General features: G+C 33.0%; 1 pseudogene; it reads left to right on the forward strand.

The window, feature by feature from the left end:
* Nucleotides 1–14,173, forward strand: part of LOC145632706 (serine carboxypeptidase-like 10) — a 32,980-nt pseudogene extending 18,807 nt beyond the window's left edge.
* Nucleotides 14,174–14,394: the final 221 nt, after the last annotated feature.

The raw sequence follows: 14,394 nt of genomic DNA on the forward strand, positions 1-14,394 counted from the left end.
ATAAGAGTTAACGAGTCATTAAGGGTATGTTGTGACATTTTCGTAAAACCGAGTGTTATATTGTAAATTTAAATTTTTTTTGATGGTATATGATAAATAAAGTTAAAACTCATGGGTATATGGTAAAAAACCGGTTTTTTTTTTCATGTTACTTCTTTTATGAAGAAGAAAATAAAGTAGATAATGATTGGTAGAGCATATGAATAAAGACGAAACATGAAGGAGATAGTACATCTTTTTAGTATTCATGTGATTGTGCAGTGCCCACGTGATTAGGATGTTAGAAATAAAAAAGTACCAAAAACATAATTTTTAAAACATTTGTATAAATTTTTAGGTGGAAAGTGGGGTATTTGTGTAACATAAATTGTAAAGTATGGACAAAAGGTTAAAATAAAGTACAACAAAAAATAGGACGATCATAAATGTAACTAATAATAGGGAACACTTAAAACTGAATACGTAAATAATAAAAAGGAACAAGGGGATTATCTCCCCTCCGATTCGTAATAATCGCAACACTTTTTTTTTCCATCCGTTTCATAAAAATTGCAACACTCTCTTATATGGTAAGAACCTACTAATATTTTACTCCCTCTGTATTTAATTAAATAAACGTTTTGACTTTTTGCAGTGTTCATTTAATTCAATTTGACTAATGTTTATGATTTATACAGAATAAATATAACATAGTCACATGGGTATTTGTGTGAATCGTCTTAATGAATAGTTTATTAATATTTAGTTGTCTTAATTTTTACTTATTAATCATTAGGAAAATTTGATTCTAATAATCCAACCTTTGCCCGATCTTTTTTTATTAATCCAACCTTTCGATTACTCGCCAATAGTCCATGCTTTACACCCCATTCTATTTCATTAGGCCAAATCGGTTACCTACCTCTAATAGCAATTCATCTTGCCACTTGTCACGATATAATTTGTCTAAATATAAATTTTTTTAAAGAAAATTTCAAATTATTTTTAATTAATAATTTTTTTTTTTATAATTTTTTTCCCCTTCCTTCCACCTCCATCCTCCTTCCCTCCCTTTTTTCCGGTAGCCTCCCCTCCTCTCTAATCCCTCCCTTTCCCAGTAGCCTTCTTAACCTCCACCACCACAAATTACTAACCTTCACCCACACAACTCCACCAATAACTCCCCTGCTCCACCTCGGACCAACACACACCAACAACTCACACAGCCACACAACCTACAACGCCATCCACCGCCATCACCTACAATGCTAGCAGCCACCACCACACTCCCAACACGATCAATTTTTCGACCCCGTTTGTCTGTCCCTAACATTTTCCGACCACCCTCCTTTTTCTTGAATTCCCAACCCGAAAACTCAAATTAACCCGAAACCCTAACTCGATTCCTAACCCATAAAGTCATAAACCCCCCACCTCCTTGTAATTAAAAACCAACATTCACATTTTTTTTTTCATTTTGGGATGTTGTTAGAGTGTTTGTCAATTGATTTTAATGGCCTAATAGAATAGAATGGGGTATAAAGTTGGGATTATTGTAGAATAATCAAAAGGTTGGATTATTAAAAAAAAAATTGCGCAAAGGTTGGATTATTAGAATCAAAATTTTCTAATAATTAAAGATTTTTTTAGTCAAAATTTTATATTGGCATATGTGCATAAGGAAAACGTTTCATTTATTTAAAAACGGAGGGAGTATTATTTTTCTTTCACCAACCCCACTAACACTCGAGTTTTTTTTTTTTTTTTTTTCTCTTTTGAAAATTTGACTTTTACCACCTCCAAAAAATGACTTATTTGCTTTTACAACTTATATAATTTAAAGTTTTATTTTACCACAAATAAAAATAAAATAAAGTTGGCTTTTCCCACCAAAACCCAACTCTGGGGACGGAAAAGGGATGTGGGGCCCACTTATTTTCATTTCCCTCCAAATTAAATGCTAAAAACCCAATTTCTCTCTCTCTCTCTCTCTTCCTTTTCTCACTTTCCCTATTCAAGTGCTTTCAATTTCTTACCTTCATCCCTTAAAATTGCTGAAATTTTCATGTCTCTCCTCTCATTTTTCTTTCAAATCTCTCTCATTAAAATTGCTGAAATTCTCACTTTCATCCTTTACTTTCTTTCGCATCTGGGTAGTTGAAGAAGAGGTAGCATTTACACTTATGGAAGACATTTCCTTCTCCAATTCACAACCAGCAGCATCAATATTAGTTCTAAATGAATACAATTATCATTCCCTAAGCCTAATTATATTAACCAATTACAATTTCCAAAAATCCTAATTAATTTTTCACTAACATGAACCCTAATTTTTAAAATCTGAAATTGGGGCTCAATTTATAAGTCATATCAACAATTCCAATGATACATAACTATTGGAACATAATCACGACAGGAATTGCGAAATTATACCTAATAATTCATGGTATTTGCGAATTAAGTGAAATAAGTATCTTCTTTCAGTTTCCCTAACTTTGTTAAACGAGCATAAATCTGGGACAATTGGATGCTAAGATTATTAGAGTAGAACAAATTTGAGGATTTGGGAAGAAATTTTCAAAGTTTAAGCTCAATTTAACGATCTTTTTGGAGAAATGAATAAGATGGGTTTAAATAAACAAGGAAATCGAGAGAAATTGGGGGGGGGGGGGACTAGTCGTTTTTATGGCCCCGAATCCTATTTTCGTCACTGCAGCTGGGTTTTGGTGGGAAAAACTAACTTTTTTTTTTATTTTTTTATTTTTGATGGTAAATTAAAACTTTAAATTATGTAGGTAGTAAAAGCAAATAAGTCGTTTTTTTTTGAGGTGGTAAAAGTCAAAATTTCATTATTATTATTATTATTGTTGTTGTTGTTGTTGTTGTTGTTGTTATTATTATTGTTATTATTATTATTATTGTCATAGTTATTATTATTATTGTTATTTTGTTATCATCATTATTTCATTGCCGTATTTACAATTAATTATATCCCCACTAACTATATTTTATATTATAGAATTCCCTTTTTTGGACCCTACCCAATAATTTTGCTAAAACTTTGTGCCACCCTGCTATTGCTGCCACCTTGCTATTGCGATTTTTACAAAATAGAGCATCTCTTTTTTCTCATGGTCACCACTTAAAGCTGTTATTACTATTTTATCATTTTTTTTTTCCATCTCATATCCCTTACTTTTTAATAAAATATTAGCTATACTATCTTCTTTTATAATACACCAACTAACCTCTTTATATTTTAGTTAATTAATTTGCATACAACTATACGGCGAGCAATCTAGCTATCCTTAATTTAAAATACTATCTTGACAATCAAAGTGTAACGCTTAAAAAAAAACGGATTGACTAATTTGTTTAAGAAAACCTTACATATTAGATTGACTTTATGATACTTCATTTTAAAATAAATGCTCCAATTTGATTTATACACTTACTAATATTAGTGTTTTAGCTATAAGAATAGATAGTCATTGGGGTACTAGTTAGAGTCATCTTGATGTACTGTTTTAAAACGTCATTTGTTATAATTTATATTTATTGATAATTAAGGATATCATTGGTCAAAATTTTATTTTAACATATGCAAGTAAATTGGGCTATACATTTCGTCATAAAGAGAGTAAAAGGGTTTAGACTTGGTTTTCATTCAGTTTACAAACATAATTCAAAATTTAAAATTTGTCCGATATTACCCCCATGTTTTCTACTATAATTAGGATAGTACTTGTGGAATTGTTACAGTTTTAAAAGTTCAATTAATAAAACTTACAAAGTTCAAACTATAGTCAACTTAATGTACAATAGTGAAAGGCCATACAACAATTGATTTTTTTTTTTTTTTTGAAACAGTATATTAATCACAATAACGTGAACCCATTTATCACACTACTAATTATCTTCTTTTTTTTTTTTTTTCACATTACCCATTTATCACATTACTCATTATCACAATATTAATGCCTTAGTTTGTCTACAATGCCTGCCACACTTACTTTCTTGCGGATAACCTATTTCTGATTTTATCTCTTAGAGTGTTCTCACACATCCACCTTAACATGTGCATTTTTGTAACCTCCATCTTTTTAATGTGCTTCTTCTCAGAAGCCAAACATTCTGTACTATAGAGCAACACTGGTCTTATAGTCTTGTAGAATTTTCCCTTCAATTTTAAGGGAATGCTTCCTATTTCTTGATGATTGACCCAAGATTTTTAATACATTCACTCATGGTCAAGTCCTTTCCATCCATACTCACCGCATCATTGCTTGTCCTCCTCGAGTACCAAAGCGGCATGCCAAATATCCAATCCTACTTCGACTTAACTTAAACCTTCTACATTTCAACCTTTGTCTCCATCAATCCAACTTGGTATTAACCCCATCTTTAGTTTCATCCACCAAAACGATATCATCCGCAAACAACATACACAATAGAACTTCACCTTGAATTGGTCTAGTTACTTTAGTCAAAACATTTTGTATATCTTTTAAATTTATGTTGTTGATACTATGTAATTATTAGTCCTGAGTGAAAGGAGACTTACTTTTTTTGTTGTTATTTTAACTTGCTTGTTATTACTATGAATCTCAACGTACTTTATTCTTTTCTTTTCACAGTCAGCCAAACTAAATTGTAATGGCAGTTATGAAAATGTGGATGTGGATATAACAAATGTAAAGTGTGCACGTAATCTTCGAGCAATAAAAAATGTAAGTTTCGATAGTATATGTTTTGAATTTGTGAAGAATAACATACTCATTCATGAACAAAAGTAACTAGTCAAGACATAAATTATGTAATGTAATACTATACCATGAGCTTAAATTTACTCGATTCAAGTCGAAAGAATTTTTAAACCATTTATCGTACCAGAACATTCGTTTTCTCTTGTCGTAAGAGTTTCATGCTGAATTATTTTATTTCCCAAAATCATACATGGTACGTTTTAGATGGCATTGTTATGGGCTAAGTAATCGTTCTTATGAAAATAGAGTGTTATCTATTGAGAGCTTTCCTTTGATTGTACTTTCTCTTCTATTTTTTTTTATTTGCAACACAAACTTTTAGACATTTACTATTGGAAGGTGATTACGGATGTTAAATGAATGATTTTATCAAAATAATTCTAACACCAGAAATACGGATGGGTAAGATAACACGTGTAAAAATTATTTTAATTGATTTGTTTGTTCATACTATATAATCTCGATCTCACAGTAAGTGATTTAAGGATGTGCTGCAAGTAAATAAATAGTGGAAGTATAATTTACTATGAATTAATTTTGATTTATGCAGAATTTTGACCCCTTGTTTTCTGCTCATGTCTTAAGACCTAAATGTGTATCACATCGAACATGGTGCCAGGTATGTATCTCTTATACATGATTATCATGTTTGGTCCTTATCAATTTTTATAGTAGCCTATGGTGATCAATTTTTTTATGTTTGGATTTGCTGATTGATCCTAATGCCTTAAATTATTGTATCTTATTAATCCATGTTTTATGTTTGATATTTAGGATACCATGTGATAATTTCAATGTCTGATCAATGTCAAAGCTCATTCACCGTGATAACTAACTTTAAATTTTGATGCAAGATATTTAGAGTCATATCAAATAGCAAAAATCAATGTGTATTTGTAGAGAGGGCTATTTTCGGTGCATGTATAAGAGGAACTGATGTGAATATATATGCTAAAGAGTAGCTAGTTATGATACAATGTATTGTTCGAAGGATTTCAGGCAGCTATCTGTCACATGTGGACTAACTCCCCTAGTCTTGTGTACGTACGCCCACTAACTCCCCCCCCCCCCCCCCAAGGCTGTTAGTCAAGGCTTAAACCTAGTTCTAGCAAAGAAGGCAACGAAGGCCTAAATGAGTAAGTAAGAGAAAGCACAAGAGAGTAAGTTAAGAGAACTTTGATGGCTTGACATTGTGAGTGTTTACAAATGCTTCGATGATGCAAAAATGAAGGGGCAGGCCCCTATTTATAGTGCTCCCAGTGGTCTAGATATCCTTTTAACCTTCTTAAATGGAAGGTCCTAGAAGCTTAACTTTCTTGAGTTTTCTATATAACTTCTGGTTATAACTCATATGTACATTATTCCGGAGTGTTCTACAATACTATAGGACTAAAAAAATTATAAGAGTATCCTAGAAAGTTCTAGAAGCTCCTGGATGAATCCCGAGACTCTTAGCGTATTTTGGAATGTTTTGGACCTCGCCTCAAAAATCCGACTGCACATAGTGTTCTTTGGGTCAAAAAACACTACTGTGTTACTGTCAATTGGGTGTTCACTAGGTAAATAGCCCTGTGTGCCAAAAAAACTCTTTAAGGGGAAGGTACTTCCTAGCACCCATGGGCATCTCCCTTGGCCCGATCTGTTGCCTAGTGCCCATTTGACGATGCTGCTGCCTTTGTGGGCGTGGGGATATGAGTGGTGACTTATTGCTATGTAGACCTGAATTATTTAGTAAAAAAAAGAGATTATCTAAGAGAACTGTTATTTGTAACAATAGGTCTCTTTGATCAAAAGTACTAATTTATGGCGGGAAAAATAAACAATATCACCTAAGAGACCTGTTATTTGTACCATTAGGTCTATATGATCAAAAGTAGTATTTTGGCGTGAAAAATAATAAAACCCACCTAAGAGACCCCCTTTTCAAAAAGGTGGTCTTTTTAAATTTTACACAAAAAAGGCGGGCCATTAATTGCTGCGGCGAACTATATAGCAGTACCTAAGAGACTGCCTATTTTTACAGGCGGTCTCTTTTATTATCAGTTGTTTTTTTTTCTTTTCGGAATGGGGGTACAGCTGTAACTCTATGTACCCCCAGGATCCGCCACTGATTATTGGGACAGTGCTAAGATATAAAGTCACACGAACACTGATTTAAGTTTTCATTTTTCTTTTCTTTCTATATATTATTAGGGTTGATTTCTTTGAACTAACGCTGATTTAATCGTATTTAATTAAAATTGGATTTGTCTTCAAGTTGTTTGAATTTGATACTCGTGTCTGGCAGTCTGTGCAGGTTTCATTGTTTGTATAGTTCTAAATGCATGGATATTTGCATTGTTTGTCTCGTTAGGTGCTCTACATGTGCTGTTTCTGTTTCTTTCTCTTTCAATTTAAAATTTTTATTCCAATTGTTTCAAAAGGAAGGCTATTATCAGTTGTGTAAGGGTCAATGCTCTGCAAAATCTAGTAAAAAAATCTACATTAAGTTTTTTGTTTAATACTCAGTAGATGGTAATATCGCAACGTAACGAAGATCCTATGACCTGTTTAACGTCAAAACACCAAGCTGACCTCGTATACTCGTTTGGCTACAAGCCCAATCAGCTTGTTTGCTAATAACTAGTCATGAGTTGATTTGTGTTAAAAATTTACCAAGAGCATTTGTCAACTATGTAGGAGAGTATGTACTATCTCTTGGAAAATTGGGCTAATGACATACAAGTTCGAGCAGCTCTTCACATTCAAGAGGTATATGAACTCGATCTTTTTCGAAGTGGAAACTATCACATGTGCTCCCCCCGTCCCATAATATAGTTCTTGTTTTCTTATTTTGGAGAACGAAAATATTATTCCTGTTTCTATTTTTGGATAGCATGTAATGACCATTATACCCTTACTTTTTTTTAACTTTATTCATTGTTCCTAATTTACCCTTGAATTTTACACATGTCTTGTACTTTTTTCACTTTCTCTCTCTAACTTTTGTCTATGATTGTACTTTTCACTTTTATTAATGTACTTTGTCCACTTTCTCCTCCTTTTTTTAAATACCATGAAAAAACACAAACAGGAACTATATTATGGGACGAATGGAGTATTTTGTTATTGTAGGATGAAAATCATGTTCGATTCGTATCCAAATGTTAGAGTTTTAGAATTAAAGAATGGAAGGAATTTTTATAGGAATATACTTGTATGAAATAGCCAGTACTTCTCATTCTTTGCTAAGGCCTAGAAATTTTTTTGGAGAAATAAAAAAAGATGAATAACTGGTACCAAATTAGGAATCTCAAGTAGGCGCCATAAAAATTTGCACCAACGTGGACAACTATTGCTCATGTGGCAAAAACTTCATTTGAGTTGTACTTTGCTGAATATTTGGGTAAAAGTCAAGCCATTATATCGAATCTCATTGTATCTTAGTAGCTGATTTCTTCGGCTGATTGTTTTGCTTATCGTCATGTACTTTTCTTTCATGAATAGGGTACTATTAGTTCTTGGATCAGATGTAATAAAACTCTTGCATATGAGTACAATGTTGAGAGCACCTTTGGTTACCATCAAAATTTGACACAAGACTATATCCGTGCACTAATCTACAGGTAATATTATATTCATGTCACTGTTTTTACTCTTTGTTAAGTATGTTGTTTTTATGTTATCATTTGTTTATTGTAATTGAAGAGTCATCTAGAGTACTTAATATAAGGCGTACTAGCTTCTGACAATATATGTGCCTTATCAATTAAATGTTGAAATTTTGGGGAGAGGAGAAAGAGGAACTTGCATGCTTTCAATCCAATTCATAAGTGATTACAATTAGCCTTAAATAGAGATAGTAAATTAACTTATTGAAAAATAAAATACAAATAATTGTAAGCAACTATCACGACTAACGTGGGATGTATAGTTCTATTTAGTTCATGCAAATTGGTATCGTAAAATAAAGAAGTATTATCGTTCACTAACAACCATTATTTTTGAAGCTGTACATCCAACACACTCCCTTGCTTCAAATTTCCTTACATTTACGTTTGACCTAGACCATCAATTGTACAACGAAAGGGCTTTCTCTCCATTCATAATAGAAGTACATTCATAATAGAAGTTAAATCAATTACTTCTTTGTGTGTTATTTAGGTAAAATCAACACCCTTTTTGTTACTTATCTGATCTTATCTATAACTTATCTAACTTATTTTAGTTATATATTGAACTTGGGTAGCCCTTATTAACCCTTATCACAAACTGAACTTATTTTTCTTAAACTTATCTTAACTTATTAACCCTTAGCTGAATTTATTTGAACTTATTTTTCCTGAAATAAGTAGAAATAAGGTGAACAGAACAGGGCCTAAATACAAAGATAATAACTAGGTTAGGATTTATTCATATTATAACATAGCAAATGTTTAATCAATACTTACAAAGTCACATCCGTTCAACAAAAGGTTTCAATCCCATTCCTTCCTATTGATGATTCAATTACCATTCTCTTGCATAGACCCTTAGTAAAATGATCAGTTGGGTTTTTCTTCACAATAAGCTGTCTCATTGACTTCTGCCTAACAAGTATGTGCATGTATGTACCGTTTCTTTCCATTGTAGACACTATTCTTATCTTGTGAATCACAATGCATAGAGACCGGTGGTGTTAGTTTTCCCCACAATGGGATATTTGCTTCCATTTTCCATCCGGTAATTAGTCAAACGGGCTTTTTGGTAGCAAGATCCAAAGCTATGAACTTTGCTTCCATTGTCCACCCGACAATACATTTGCAGACTTCCATGATACAGTACTACCACAAAGAGTAAAAACATACCCACTGGTAGAGTTCACTTCATCACTAGAACTTACCCAATTAGCATCACAATACCCTTCTAGAACTAAAGGACGACCAACAAAATCTAAACCCCAACTCATGATTCCTCGAAGATATCTAAGTGCACGTCTTAAAGCTCCCAATGTCACTTGGGTTATGAGTGTACCTACTAAGCCTGCTCAATTAAGAACTTCAAGCTCCCTATTACCTTGCTCCCTATTACCTTGGCATACTCTTCCTGAGATTCTTCTCAAGAGCTATACTACTTTCTATGTACTTTTCAAAGGCACAACATCAAAGCAATCAAACTTTTTCAGCACTTTCTCTACATAATGAGACTATCAGAAAATAGCATTTCTTTGTCTTTTAGACCTTAACCCTAAGGATCACATCTACTTCTCCTAAATCTTTCATCTCAAACTTAGAAGAAAGCAATTTCTTAGTTTTAGTTATAACACTCAAATTAGCACTAAACAACAAGTCGTCCACATAAAGTCATATGATCACACAATGATAATCAAACATTTTAGAGTAAGCACATGCATCAGTAGCATTGACAACAAAACCGAATCTTAGAATGGTACTATGAATTTTTTCATACCACTGCTTTGGTGTTTGCTTTAGTCCATACAAGGACTTCTTGAGTCTACAAACCTTATTCTCCATTCTAATAAATTTCTCGTCTGCGTTGGTTTGGACATGTAAGACGGAGACCCGAGGGTGCACCGGTGCGAAGAGTGGAAGAGTGGGACCATGGAGGGATTAAACGAGGAAGAGGGAGACCAAAGATGACTTGGTTGGAAGGAGTGAGGAAGGATATGAAGTGCATGGATTTACGTGAGGATGAAGTTTTGGATCGTAAGGGATGGAGGAGAAAGATTTATGTTGATGACTACACGGAATGATCAAATTTGGTTCATGTTAGCCGACCCCACTTTTGGGATTAAGGCTTTGATTGATTGATTGATTGATTGATAAATCATCATTCAAGAAAGTTGTCTTGGCATCCATCTAATGCACAAACAAATTGAATGATGAAGATAAGGCAAATAAAGTAGGAATAGTAGTTTGGGGTATATAACTCCCAACTAGTTCTATGGAATTTGTTTTTGCTATAACCATAATCTCATTTCTTCCATTTTATTGTCATATTTCTTGTTAAATTTCAGAACTTTTTTTATATGCACAATGCCATATCATCATCAATACCATATTTTCGGAGCACTTCAACTTGCACAATCGCACTTTTTTTTTTTATTATTATTTTAACTTATCTAGCATTTCTCTTCATGGTAAACATAATCATCACATATCTGTTTTCCATTTTTGACATGGTGGTTTGCTCTCCAATTATTTGACACATATAATGGAGGATGGCTTTCTTCTTTTACTCTCTCTCTCTCTCTAACCCAACTCTAATACTTGAAATTATAATAAAGATGAGAGAGGAGAAAGAAGAGCATTTTGCATTCAATTCATTTCATAAAGCGATTACTGCTAGCCTTAAATAGAGATAGTAAACCAACTTAATGAAGATAATTTTCCTATAAATAAGCAACTACTACTAGCTTGAGGTATATAACTCATTAACTCCCCACTAGTTCATTACCGCACTAACTTAATAACTACAAAACCAGTAATTGAAATTACTGAAGTATTATTTTCCACTAGTAAATAGTAACCATAATTTTGAGGCATTACATCCAAGTTTAAAGTGTGTCAATGCCTTTACATTTTCACCTAAAAAGGAGTTGTAATAAAATCTATATGGTAGCCACTCTTCTCTACAACTTCCTTTCTTTCTCCTATAAACTGCCCCCCCCCCCCCCCAACTTCCTTTCTTTCTCCTATAAACTGCCCCCCCCCCCCCCCCCCCCCCCCAAAAGTGAAACCCTAGGAACTTGTCACGATTTCCCCTATAAAGTGAAACTTCTCTTCTTTCTCCTATATGTTGTTGAATAGTTCTATTTTAATTTTAGGAACTATAGATCTTAGACTAATTTCATCTTCATTGAGGGTGGAGGATTTAGTTTAGTTGTGTAAAAAACCGGTGGTGGTGGAGGATTTAGTTCTATTATGGAAATTACTAAATAATAGCGGTGGTATTTCTTCGGTTCATCTATCTTATATAAGTGTAGAGGCGAGAGGGGGGTGAAAAGTTGGTGTCCAAAATTTGAACTACCAACAATCTCTAAATTATGTTTTTCATCTAATTTTTAGAACGCTTTTTTTTTTTTTTTTTTTTTTTTTTGGAATGTATACGCATGCCAAAATTTTTTCCAAAAAATGTTTAAAATCAGAGGTGTAGACAGGATTTTAAATCTACTGAGGCCAACCGGCTAGCCTCGTAGCTATGCCCCTATGTACTAGACCTACTAGATTATAGTTTACTCACATACACATACAAAGTAATTGTCATCAAATCTCATTGTTAAACCTTACTTACTGTCCAACTATATATTATATCTAGAATTACTTGAAAATGAAAATTTGTTATGTAAGCATTTAAGCATAAATGCATAACAAAAAAAATAAAAAAAAAAGAAAGAAAGAAAGAAATCATTGAAAAGGAAAATTCATGAATTAAACAAGGGAAAATTTATTTAAAAAAACTCACATACATCATTCTAAAACACTAAATTATGAATGAAACTAGTTAAAATAAAGTTTGAATACAAGAAAACATACCAATGCAATCAAGGTGAATATCGAGGGTTGAGATTGTAATCCTATTGAGAATTGGTTTTGAATTTAGAAAATTGAATTTTGATATCATGTAGATGATGATTCAAGAAAGTGAAAAGAGTAAAAGAGAATTGAAAAAAGGTTTAAGCAAATTTGTGGGGTAAAAAATTTAAAAAGATAAGATGAATTAACATTGACAAAGTCTCTGGAAAGTGAAAGTTTAGAGTTTTTAGATTTATTTTGGTTATTTATTTTTAATGTTTTCAATTAAATAAAAAAGATCACCTTTTAGCCCATATGCATCCTCAAACCCTCTACCCCTTGGGTAAAATTTACACCCACTTACCATTGAACCAAGAGAATAATAGTACTATACAAGAGGGTTCATCGGTATATATCATTAAACTTTACAGGGGTCATATTACAAAAATATGGGCCGCGAGATTGGGCCACGGGGGCTGGCCCCCTACCCAGCCCCTTATGTGGCTACGCCTCTATTTTAAAATTAACACATGCATATGGGGCTTGTTTCTTCATGTTGAAAGGGTACTTGCTAGTATGTGCTGGGTGTAAGGAGTTGTATATAGAATATTGTTTGTGGATTCTTTCAGTTTTTTCGATCGGCATGCTCTGCTTAGTCCTCATTTAAAGGTTATTAATGGCAAAGAAAATCATTGTTTTGTAAGATTAATACCCGAAGATTGCTCTCTAAATGAAATTTTTGGGGCTTTATAGCATGTTCAGTTTAGTCTTTCCCCTCTAGGAGAGACAAATGCTCTCCACATTTGAGGGACTACCAAATCACATGAAAAGGTGACTCTTGTTATGCTAATAGGCCTTGATTGTAGTTCTAGACCAAAGGTTTGGAAAGATAGATTGTTTAGGTTTTTGTCTTGCCCGTCGCCTTTTTACCCTCACCCTCCAATCACATCCCAAGTTCTTTGGATCTTGGAATTTAAAGTTTAATTTTGTTATTTCAAGAAGCATGGTCAAGGGCACAAGGTTTTTGTTTCAGAACACAAATGCCAAGATAGAGATTTTAAGTTTAAACTAGCTTGTTGTATTCTACTCCATATTTGATATGATATTAGCTTGTGGTGACACTATATAATAAATTCTCATTAACAACAATTTCATATTTATAGGTAGAATTTGAATAGATTTTAATTTGGAATAATATACTACGTATTACCGACATTTGTTACATTGAGATGTTTGTCATTTGTCAATCTCTGGACATATTTAGCATCAAAGTTTGGCTTACACTGCTAAACTGTTTTAGAGGAGTCAAAAGAAACCCATATTCAATATTCCAACTCCAGTCTCCAGCATCTTTTTGTTATTAGTGAGTATAGAAGCTCAATCTATGATTTATTTTTAATTTCAAATTTTCTGCATTATTTGCTGCTAATTATATGAAAACAATCCGCTTCTTTAATGTCTTGACTGCATTATATATTTAATGACAGTGGTGACCAAGACATAGTTATATCATATGTTGGAACATTGGAATGGATAAACATGTTAAATGTCTCAATTTCTGATGATTGGAGGCCATGGTTTGTCCATGGTCAAGTTGCAGGGTAAGCAACTAGTTAACTACATGAAATCAAACAAATACTGCGTCAGTTTCCTTTATTTTTTTTCCCTGGTCTATGTAAGAAAACTTTCTCAGCATTTCAATTTTGGAATTGAACGTGCAGGTATACTACAAAGTTCTCAAATGATAAATATCATGTAACATATGCTACCGTGAAGGTACAAAGGTGACACTCATTTTAAAAACATAATTTGATAGAGTATCATAATTATGTATACATTGTTTACTTGCAGGGAGCAGGACATACCGCTCCAGAGTATAAGCCTTTTGAATGCTTCAACATGTTCTTGAAATGGCTTGCAATGCTTCCTCTCTAGTATGAGAGTGCTAGAGACTCACGGGGCTTGTATCCTGCGTAAGCAGGAAAATGTCAGGGTTTATATTATACAAAATGTGTCAATAGTCTCTTTCAAAAAAAAAAAAAATGTCAATAGTCATATATTTATTTGATGTTTAATTTGTTTTTGATACACTGATGACCACCAGAAGGAAATGCTTAATGTCTGACAAAGGCCATTATTTACGGTATTCAAGCCTC

The sequence above is a fragment of the Chenopodium album genome, chromosome 5, assembly GCF_948465745.1.
Source record: "Chenopodium album chromosome 5, dcCheAlbu1.1, whole genome shotgun sequence".
Taxonomy (NCBI): domain Eukaryota; kingdom Viridiplantae; phylum Streptophyta; class Magnoliopsida; order Caryophyllales; family Amaranthaceae; genus Chenopodium; species Chenopodium album.